At 40.1% G+C, this 11,335-nt stretch overlaps 1 pseudogene; it reads left to right on the top strand.

Moving 5' to 3' along the window:
• The first annotated feature begins 9,962 nt into the window (after positions 1 to 9,962).
• LOC139420732 (B-type lectin plumieribetin-like) lies at positions 9,963 to 11,021 on the top strand (annotated as a pseudogene).
• Positions 11,022 to 11,335: the final 314 nt, after the last annotated feature.

Below are 11,335 nucleotides of genomic sequence, written 5' to 3' on the forward strand. Positions count from 1 at the left end.
CTCATGCTGCCAAACATACTCTCGTAAAATTGACCATCCTTCCGATCCTCGACTTTGGTGATGTCATTTACAAAATAGCCTCCAACACTCTGCTCAGCAAATTGGATGCCGTCTATCACAGTGCCATCCGTTTTGTCACCAAAGCCCCATATACTAGCTACCTCTGCGACCTGTACGCTCTCGTTGGCTGGCCCTCGCTTCATACTCGCCGCCAAACCCACTGGCTCCAGGTCATCTACAAGTCTCTGCTAGGTAAAGCCCCGCCTTATCTCAGCACACTGGTCACCATAGCAGCACCCACCCGTAGGACACGCTCCAGCAAGTATATCTCACTGGTCACCCTCAAAGCCAATTCTTCCTTTGGCCGGCATTCCTTCCAGTTCTCTGCTGCCAATGACTGGAACGAACTGCAAAAGTCACTGAAGCTGGAGACTTATATCTCCCTCACTAACTTTAAGCACCAGCTGTCAGAGCAGCTCACAGATCACTGCACCTGTACATAGCCGATCTGTAAACAGCCCATCCAACTACCTCATCCCCATACTGTATGTATTTATTTATCTTGCTCCTTTTCACCCCAGTATCTCTACTTGCACATTTATCTTCTGCACATCTACCATTCCAGTGTTTAATTGCTTTATGGTAATTACTTCGCCAACATGGCCTATTTATTGCCTTACCTCCCTTATCCTACCTCATTTGCACAGACTGTATATATACTTTTTCTACTGTATTATTGACTGTATGTTTGTTTATTCCATGTGTAACTCTGTGTTGTTGTATGTGTCGAACTGCTTTGCTTTATCTTGGCCAGGGCGCAGTTGTAAATGAGAACTTTGTTCTCAACTAGCCTACCTGGTTAAATGAAGGTGGAATAAAAAATAAAATGTAAATATATTTCAGTGCCAGAAATATGTGAGGGAAAGAGAGCGATTGTTATTAGATTTGAGGAGTAACGGGGTTGAAAAGCCAGGATTAAGTGAACTGCCGGGGAAATCTTCGGGAGTTGTAGTATTTAATTATGTATTTTCTTTTCTTCTGGAGATTTGATTATTGGGTAGGATTTAGACCTTCACTGTCTGTGGTCCACACTCCAGTCCAGCTGGTGGCGATAGTTCCACTTAAAGTTGGTTGCCAACCGCCATATAAAATTCACAGAAGAAGAAGTGAATTAACCAACAACAACAACAGGAGGAGATGTAAAAAAAGATATATACTTTTTCCGTCATAGGGAGAGATAATTAACGAAACAAAAGGAGGCAACGGAAAAACTTCTTTCCTATAAAAAAAATTCCATACACATGATTTGGCTCTTCATCTGTGAATTCTGACAGTAGGAGCAACATTTCGCAATCTATTTTGCACGCAGTTGAGCGCACAAACTGGACTATAATATTACTGTATATAGACTTTTTCTACTGCATGTTTGTTTATTCCATGTGTAACTCTGTGTTGTGTCTGTCGAACTGCTTTGCTTTATCTTGGCCAGGTCGCAATTGCAAATGAGAACTTGTTCTCAACTAGCCTACCTGGTTAAATAAAGGTGAAATTTAAAAAGATTAAAATAAAAAAAACATTACTGTACTATCTCTGTAGAAGGATGGCAACTTTGTGACCTATGGCTGGTAGCCCATGTGGTCTTCAGATACAGCCAGCCCCAACCCCCACTGCCTGTGCATGCAGGACAACTGCAACCTGGTGATGTACACAGAGAAGGACGCCGCCATCTAGCACACCAACACCTCTGCAAGATGTGCCTGATCCACCTTAAAGACAGCAACACCCTTGTGCTGCAGAAGGACGGGGTTGACATCTGGAGCTCAAAAGACTCTCACGGCATTACATAAATGAATCACAAAGACTGAAGCTTTTTTTGTGTGGGCTACACTACTACAGTAGGCCTACATATAGTGTCTGAATAGGGCAATCATAAAGTATCATGTAAAAATGTGTATACAGTGTTGTGAACCAATAAAACAATCCATTTGTTTTGTGTTCATTTTGGATTGTCAACAAAAGTGATGCAGCGGAGTTTTTGTATAATTTCAGCCAGCAGTTTTGAAAGGACCGCTCACGAGTATGGTTGGTTGCAAAGCTACCGGAAATGTATTCTGTAATTTTGGTAATTAACAGGTAATCTATGGCAATTTTGAGTGTCCATATTGTCCATGAGTTTCTAGTGGATAGACCTTCAAGAGAAAATAGCTAACTCTTCCAACTATTGCCTTTTTTCAGAACTGCCACCAGTTTGGTGCCAAAACATGTACAACCAAGACATTGACAATAAAATAAGTGTAAAGAAATATGAAGGATATTTAATGCTGAAACCCTCATATTAAACACCAATGGTATTCACTAAGTTGGTGCTTTATGTTTAGGATAATGTTTTACAGCTTTGTCATAAAAATTATATTTTAAAATCATCTTATTTGATTATTTTATATATTTTACGTGCGATAAAGCCACACAAATGGCCATAGATAATTACAGACGCCTGTGAAAGTCTGAAGTACCCAAAAAGGCTACTAGATGTCATCTTATAAAATTAAATAAAACATTCGAAAGCTACCAAAATTCTAGTAGTTTACTTGTAAACTTAAAACGTTTTCAGTAATATACCCTCCATTTGCAATCCTAGAACAACATCATCAATTTCTTATATGTTACGTCCTCCCAAAGACAACTAACAATATTTGCATGATTTACAGTATCATTATTCATAATTAATTCATCATTAACGTTTGCTTAATGCATGTGACCGACCAATACCTCACAAAGCTTCTTCTCTCCAAGCTGAGACCTTGAAACAGTCAATCAAATGTATCAAATATATTTATGAAGTCCATTTAACATCAGTCGATGTCACAAAGTGCTATACAGAATCCCAGCCTAAAACCCCAAACAGCAAGCAATGCCGATGTAGAAGCATGGAGGCTAGGAAAAACTCCCTAGAAAGGCATGAACCAAGGAAGAAACCTAGAGTGGAACCAGGCTCTGAGGGGTTGCCAGTCCTCTTCTGGCTGTGCTGGGTGGAGATTATAACGGCACATGGCCAAGATATTTAAACGTTCATAGATGACCAGCAGGGTCAGATAATAATAATCACAGTGGTTGTAGAATGTGCAACCTCAGGAGTAAATGTCAGTTGGATTTTCATAGGCAAGCATTCAGAGTTCGAGAAAGCAGGTGCGGCAGAGAGAGAGAGAGAGAGAGAGTTGAAAACGGCAGTCCCGGACAAGGTAGCACGTCCAGTGAGCAGGACAGGGTTCCATAGCCGCATGCAGAATAGTTCAAACTGGAGCAGCAGCATGACCAGGTAGACTGGGAACAACAAGGGGTCATGAGGCCAGGTAGTCCTGAGGCATGGTCCTAGGGCTCAGGTCCTGAGAGAGAGAGAGAGAGAGAGAGAGAGAGAGAGAGAGAGAGAGAGAGAGAGAGCGAGAGAGAGAGAGAGAGAGAGAGAGAGAGAGCATACTTAAATTCACACAGGACACCGGATAAGACAGGAGAATAACACCAGATGTATCAGACTGACCCTAGCCCCCCGGCACATAGACTATTGCAGCATAGATACTGGAGGCTGAGACAGAAGAGGGCGGGAGACACTGTGGCCCCGTCCGACAATACCCCTGAACAGGGCCAACCAGGCAGGATACAACCCCACCAAAGCACAGCCCCCACACCACTAGAGGGATATCCGCAAACCACCAACTTACTACCATGAGACAAGTCCGAGTATAGCCCACGAAGATCTCCCCCATGGCACGAACCCGAGAGGGCGCCAACCTGGACCCCTCCTATGATATGTTACGTCATGCAAAATAAATAAAACATCTCAACAACAAAAAATAAATATCCTGAAATTTGTATGATGTTACAAATTCTAATTCAATATATTTAAGATCCCATACAATCTCTTTAAACTAACATCTTGTTTAAATCATATTGTCATTGAAATAGCTGTGGGGTCGATTTCAAGGCAGGAGTACGTTGACTCTCTATTGTGTCACTACGGTAGCATCTTCTATGAGTAGTCTCCATTTGTCTTCCCGTGGTGTCTCGCATTTTCTCGCATCTAATTGCCTCCTTCTCGACCAAATTGGAGGAGAAGGTGGGGGTCAAGGAAAGATGAACTGAGAAAGAATATTTAGTGGCTACTATTGTGCATTTTTCCAGTCCACCTCCCAGCCAAACCGAAGAAGAAGCAGCCACGTTGATTCAACGGAAATTGCAGTTACTATTGAAGTGAAAAACATGTTAATTGCTACGATGACTGAGAAGATGATTCCAATCATCACAGCACCCAGATGTCCAGACAAAACTTCTCAAAGGGATTCAGCTTCACTTGTCACGTCACACTAATGTTAGCAATTTATGTTCTTTTTCTATAAAACAAACTCCAAAGCAAATCAGGGGGAGAAAAATAGGTTTATTCAGAGGGGACAAATCAAGATGTTATGCTGGGAGGTAGATGTTCAGGTATTCAGTCCCCCCTGTCCTCAGCTTTCCCCCCCCCAAACAAAGCAACAGGATGCCATTTATAACCCCCCCACCCTAGCCTGGGGTTGATAAATCAGAAGTCCTTGCAGTACAACTTGACCAATGGCCAAATAACAAATATCCTGCCCCCAACTCAATGTACAGACCAATGAAAACGTGGCACACGTAGCACACGTTCAGGAGTGACATTCCACAGATTCTGAACAGATGTTGAACTGAAACCCAACTCCTATTTACAAATCGCTATTGACCATTAGTACTCTAGTACTCTATTGACCATTAGTACTCTAGTACTCTATTGACCATTAGTACTCTAGTACTCTATTGACCATTAGTACTCTAGTACTCTATTGACCATTAGTACTCTAGTACTCTATTGACCATTAGTACTCTAGTACTCTATTGACCATTAGTACTCTAGTACTCTATTGACCATTAGTACTCTAGTACTCTATTGACCATTAGTACTCTAGTACTCTACTGACCATTAGTACTCTAGTTTTTAGTCCTCTCATCCTCTGCGTTGTGTATTTATCTTCAAAATATTCTTATCATATTATCATATTCTAAAAACACTGACTGAGTGCTATTTGGATCAAATATGCTGGGTCTAGCCACCCTTGAGGGTTTTGAGAGAGCAACCAAGGAAGTGAGAGAACGGAAGAAGTACATTTGAGAGGCAGCAAGGTATGATTTTTTTTTACTGAATGACACTGAAGACAAAAAAGAAAAGGAAACAAACATGCACCTGTGTGAACGAGAGGCTATGACAGGGTAGCAGAGGCACACAGGGTCTTATCTGATGACATGGAGTCTGAGCTTGCTAAACAGATCAAGAATCTCGCAGACCAGTTTCATGGGTTTAGTAATGTCAAATGCAGAGAACTTGCCTGTCAATTGTCACATCGAAAACAACATCCCTGTCCCAGACAACTGATCAAGAAATGGAAGGCTAAGTAATATTGAACAGAGAGATCTATATCTGAATGTAGGCATACATTTAAGATATACAATATACTACACCCTCATTCTATGATTTAAACTTGTACCTACCCACACACTCCACCACTGTCACAGGACACCATCACCCACTTACCACATGGCAGCTCAACTTACCCTGCACTGGGTATGCTCAACTAACCCCGTACCTGGGGTAAATTGTGCCAAGAGACCCCTTTTCTTTTGATCATTTCCAGGGTTACACAACCTTCTGAAATATATGTAGATATATTTGTTAGAATGAATACTATATTTCCCTTGATGTAGGGATGCTAAATGCATAAGAATGGCTCAACATTCTTCTTCTTCAACAGAATTCTATAGTAAGTACAAAAGTATTCTATAGTAAACTGTAGTGGGTTTTTCATGTGGGGTCCTTTAAAGTGGTGCCTACAGTTGCGCTCAGCTCCACACTGGGGTTGCTGTTGAATAAGTTTGAGGGGTGAATGTAGCACATGTGGGTGTGTGAAACTTACTCCTCAGCCTGAAATTTCCCCATTTGCGCTGACAAATAGCTAGCTTTTCATGTGGCGCAACTGGTAAGAAGCTTTGGGAGGGTGGTCACATGTGCTAGGATAGCAGAGGTGCTGGGTTTGAGCCTTGGTGGGAGCCATATCAGGAGGAAGTGGTACTTGCTAAACAAGCATCCTGGTGGCCTTTACACCAGCATAACTCATTCTATTCTACATTATTTTACACATAAAGCCACTCAGGTCTAGCGTAAATGAGTGAACATGGTGTCACATTTTGAATTAACCTCTAAAACAAACAGTACAGTGAGCTAAAAGTTCACTCCACTAATAGATCTGTACAGTGGCTCTGTGTTCATGTATTTATGGGCATCCTATGAATGAGGTCTTTCTTTTTAGTTATTTATTTAACCAGGCAAGTCAGTTAACAGCAAATTCGTATTTACAATGATGGTGATTCGGGGTCACCTTGGGGTCATGTTAGGTTCTGCACCAAATGATTGATGTGTTATAATAATTGATTATGATTATCTTGTATTAATAGAAGGGGGAGGGCTATAAGACCCCTCCCCCACTACATTTATAGGATCCTGGACCACAGATTAGCAATATATGCATTATAAGGTTTAATACTGGTCCACAGTTATTTTCTAGTCTCTGCCTCTTATAAGAAACAGTCTGAGAGATGTGTGAGTTATTGCAGTTAAAACAGGGTGTCTGTGAGAAAGCGCCTCAAGGCTAAAAGAGATTCATAGACCCCTGCAGGGGAGTAAATAGATAAGAGACAAGTCAGACACGCCGCTGTAAGCCACACGGGAGTGAAAAATTACTGCTGAGCCCTTAGAAAACACGGGACTATTGTTTTCTCCTGCAAGTTTGTATAACTGTATATGCATGGGCTTGGTCTCATGAGTAGAAGGTGTTGACGTAGGCAGTTAAACCACTAGGGGTTGACTGCAAGTATATTAAAGCAACTTTGACCTGTTTTATTTTACAGAACTTACTCTGAAACATATGTGCTGTGTTTCCATTGTCAACTTCTGCCTGCAATTGCATTAATAAAGGTTTGATTGATTTACTTAAAGAAGATATTGTCTGATTGCACCAATAAGCCAATGATCGACAATGAACAAGGAACCTACCCCAACAACGGAATACCCCAGACAAAACCTGGACGACGCTGGGCCAATTGTGTGCCGCCTTATGGGACTCCCAATCACGGCTGGTTGTGATACAGCCTGGAATTGATGCAGGGCCTCAGACCGCTGCGCCACTCGGGAGCCCTTATGCCACTCTGAGATTAATAGCTGATCAACACAAGTCGGATCAGCATGTCCTTGTTTGCTGTGCCAGGTTTATGCCACTCAGACTATATTGTGTAATTCTGAGAAAGGTACAAACAAATTTCATCATCCTCCAGGTTACCATTTTGCACCTGAGTATTCATCACACATTGCCTTTCAGTGCGGAGGGATTGGGCCAATGTGAAGCTTGGCATTATGGTTATATTGTTGTGAGGGGTCAGACTGGGAATTTAGCCAAGGAGGACTCCTACTCCATCGATAAGCACCATGGGATTTATTTTTTAGACCATAGAAAGTCAGAACCTTGATTTAATATCACATCCAGAACTTACAGTAAGTTGTCCCTATAGCAACTATACCAAGGTAATGTGGTCATCATATACAGTACATAAGGTCTTTCCCCCAGCAGTCTCCCATACAAGTACTTAGTGGTATACTGAGTGGTATACAGGGGTCAACGTTGAGAATTGGGTAATATTTTAGAAGCGTTGATCAATGATATTCCAAACTGTGCTTTCAATCATCTAAAAGCACAACCAAATTCCAATGGAAAATCAATGTCAGATGTTTTATTTCGTTTTATTCACCTATGTGTGTTATCACTGCGCTTTCAACCATTTAAAAGCACAACAAAGTTCAAATGGGAATACAATGTCAGATATGTTGTTTATTTATACAACAACTTAATGTGTCATCACTGTGCTTCATCTATTACAACACAACTAAATGACCTTGATCCTAGTTGAGATTACGTTAAAGTACATGGTGCAAGTAATCAATGCTGGTTGAGATTCGGACCAGATTGTTATAGCAATTGTGAAAATTCCATAGACCTGCGACCCTGAAAATGCACACTTTCTATGATTATAAAAACACATTTTTACAGCAACCTCAAAATGTGTCAATGGATGGATGTGTAACTAATTTTAAGGTTGAATAAATACTTTTACATAAGTTTGTAAGATATCTTTAACATTAGGCTATTTACTGTCTTGCAGAAGTAATTTAATTGTGTTTGGTTGTCAATGCAACCATATATCAACATTTAAAGGAGATCTTCTTCTTGGATAGCTCCTTCTGTGCCACTGAGGTATGGCTTTAATTCCAGTTTGTCTGCAAATGTATAACTGATGTGTTGGATTCACGTGTCCATTTCAACCAAAAATCTAAGTAAAAGAATAGCACTAAATCAAATCAAACTTTAAATGCACTTTATATACAGTTTGACTTGATTTAATCCTATTATTTAAATTTGATTTTTAGTTGAGATGTGATTCCAACATATCATTATTATCTTGTAGATTCCATTTGAAATCAACCATGGTGGGAAAAGTACCCGATTGTCATACTTGAGTAAAAGTAAAGATGCCTTCATAGAAAATGACTCAAGTGAAAGTCACCCAGTAAAATCCTACTTGAGTAAAATTCAAAAAGTATTTCGTTTTAGATATACTAAAGTATCGGAAGTAAATATAACTGCTAAAATATACATTAGTATCAAAAGTAAAGGCATAAATCATTTCAAATTCCTTATATTAAGCAAACCAGACAGCACTATTTTCTTGTTTTTTCAATTTACGGATAGCCCGGGGCACGCTCCCACACAAACATAATTTACAAACGAAGCATGTAGTGAGTCCGCCAGATCAGAGGAAGAAGGGATGACCAGGGATGTTCTCTTGATAGGTGTGTGATTTAGGCCATGTTCCTGTCCTGCTAAGCATTCATCATGTAATGAATACTTTTGGGTGTCAGGGAAAATGTATGGAGTAAAAAGTACATAATTTTCTTTAGGAATGTAGTAAAGTAAAAGTATATCAAATATAAAGAGTAAAGTAAAGTAGTACTTAAGTAGTATTTTTACTTAAGTACTTTACACCACAGGAAATCAACCAAAGCTTGACTGATATATTACTGATAAAATATGGTTACATTTCATTTGATTTGTTGAAAGTACCCTTTGGAATGACTTCGATAGCAACAGTGAATCTATTAAGTGGAGATTTCTCAACAATTATTCTTACTCTACGTGTATATTATCCTCTGTTCCCCCCATGTCTGTGTGTGTAATTGTTCGTTACGTTTATTGTGTGACGCGGCAGGCTGTTTTTTTCCGGGTATTGTTTTGAACCCGTGCTATTGTATTGTTGTACATTATTTGTGTGACTAGTGCGCTAGTGCGGTGACAAATATCAAAGCTAAGCAGCATTGGGTTTGGCTAAAATCCAGAATGGATAGCTGTAGATAGATCAACTCTCCAGTAGATGCTGCTGCCCAGCCTATTGTTTTTGTTTTCTTATAGTGGATATAATCTATACAAGGTTTGTCATGTTGAAAATTGGTTTATGTCAGACTGGGCGCGCAACTGGCCAACTGGAGTCAGGTGCAGGAGAGCAGAGATGAGTGAACAGGCACACTTTAATTGGCAGAAGCAAATCAGTCGGACGCAACAGCATCACAACACTCCAGCCAAAGGCAAAAGTGAATAGTGCACTATGACAATATCCTGCGATTGAAATTTTGCCCACAAAACAACAGTTGATGACTTTGTTCAAATCCAATGTATTTTCCAGGTAGATTCCACGTCACAATAAGTTGAGAAATTACTTTGAAACAACGTTGATTTAACTAGTTTGTGCCCAGCGGGTTGTTTTTAATCTCTGCTGAACGAATGACTAATTTCAGAGTCATGAGCAGAAACTACATGTCCAAGTATGACGAGATGCGTAAAGGAGACGACTACCTTATGTCCAACAACCACACGTGGAAAGCTTGCTTCCATGTATGTGTCTAGAACTTGAAAAATACTATGGGCCTACTTGAAAGTGTTATTTTTGGAGTCCATTGAAGACTTTTCCCATGACCAGTTGTCTAAAGTACTAAAGTAAAACTACCAGAAAGTACTACTTAAATAGTTTTTCTTGGTATCTGTGCTTTACTTTACTATTTATATTTTTGCAACTTTTACTTTTACTTCACTACATTCCAAAAGATTTGTAAAAACTTTTTACTCCTTACATTTTCCCTGACACCCAAAAGTACTCAGTACTTGTTACATTACGACAGGAAAATGGTCCAGTATACACACTTATCAAGTGAACATCCATGGTCATCCCTACTACTTCTAATCACAAATGCTTCGTTTGTAACTTATGTCTGAGTTTTGGAGTGTGCCCCTGGATATCCGTTAAAAAAATAAATACTAGAAAATTGTGCCGTCTGGTCTGCTTAATATACAGAATAAGAAATTATTTATACTTTTACTTTTGATCTTAAGTATATTTAAAACCAAATACTTAGACTTTTTACTCAAATATTATTTTGCTGGGTGACTTTCACTTTTAGTTGAGTCATTTTCTATTAAGGTATCTTTACTTTTCCTCAAGTATGACAATTGAATACTTTTTCCACCACTGCCCATGGCTTTGGAACTGGAGAGTTAAATCAATGTATTCATTCTATTTCTCTACATAGGAGGATGGCAACTTTGGGATCTATGGCAGGAAGCCCATGTGGAACTCTGACACCGCTGGCCAGCGCGACGCCTTATCGCCTGTGCATGCAAGACGACTGCAACTTTGTAATGTACCAGAAGGACAACAAGATAATATGGCAGACCAAGTGCCCGGCGTCCGGTGGCTGTGTAATGATGTGCCGCATGTGGCTGTGTAATGATGGCACCATGGTGGTGGAGAGAGACGGAGAGGAGGTGTGGTCCTCTGCTCAGTCTAAGGGATTCAAGCAGTGAGCAGAGCACCTGCATCTCTAAGTTCATGCTGATAATAGCCACACTTTCCATCTGTGATGTATGACTGTCTTCCTTGACCTATGTTCAATAAAGAGCATGGTAAAAAAAATATATGTTGTCTTCTGAATGTATTTTCCTTGCATTATCCTGATCTATCTGTCAATGAAAAGGAATAGGGGTAACATAAATGGGAACAACCAGAAATTATCATAGAATTTTTAAGTATCCTCTTGCCATGAATGTGAGGAGAAAACAATATGGCATCTATTGAGCACATTGGGTGGGGAATCTGAGAGCTGTGAACACATCAGAAT

Source organism: Oncorhynchus clarkii, chromosome 11, assembly GCF_045791955.1.
Source record: "Oncorhynchus clarkii lewisi isolate Uvic-CL-2024 chromosome 11, UVic_Ocla_1.0, whole genome shotgun sequence".
Taxonomy (NCBI): domain Eukaryota; kingdom Metazoa; phylum Chordata; class Actinopteri; order Salmoniformes; family Salmonidae; genus Oncorhynchus; species Oncorhynchus clarkii.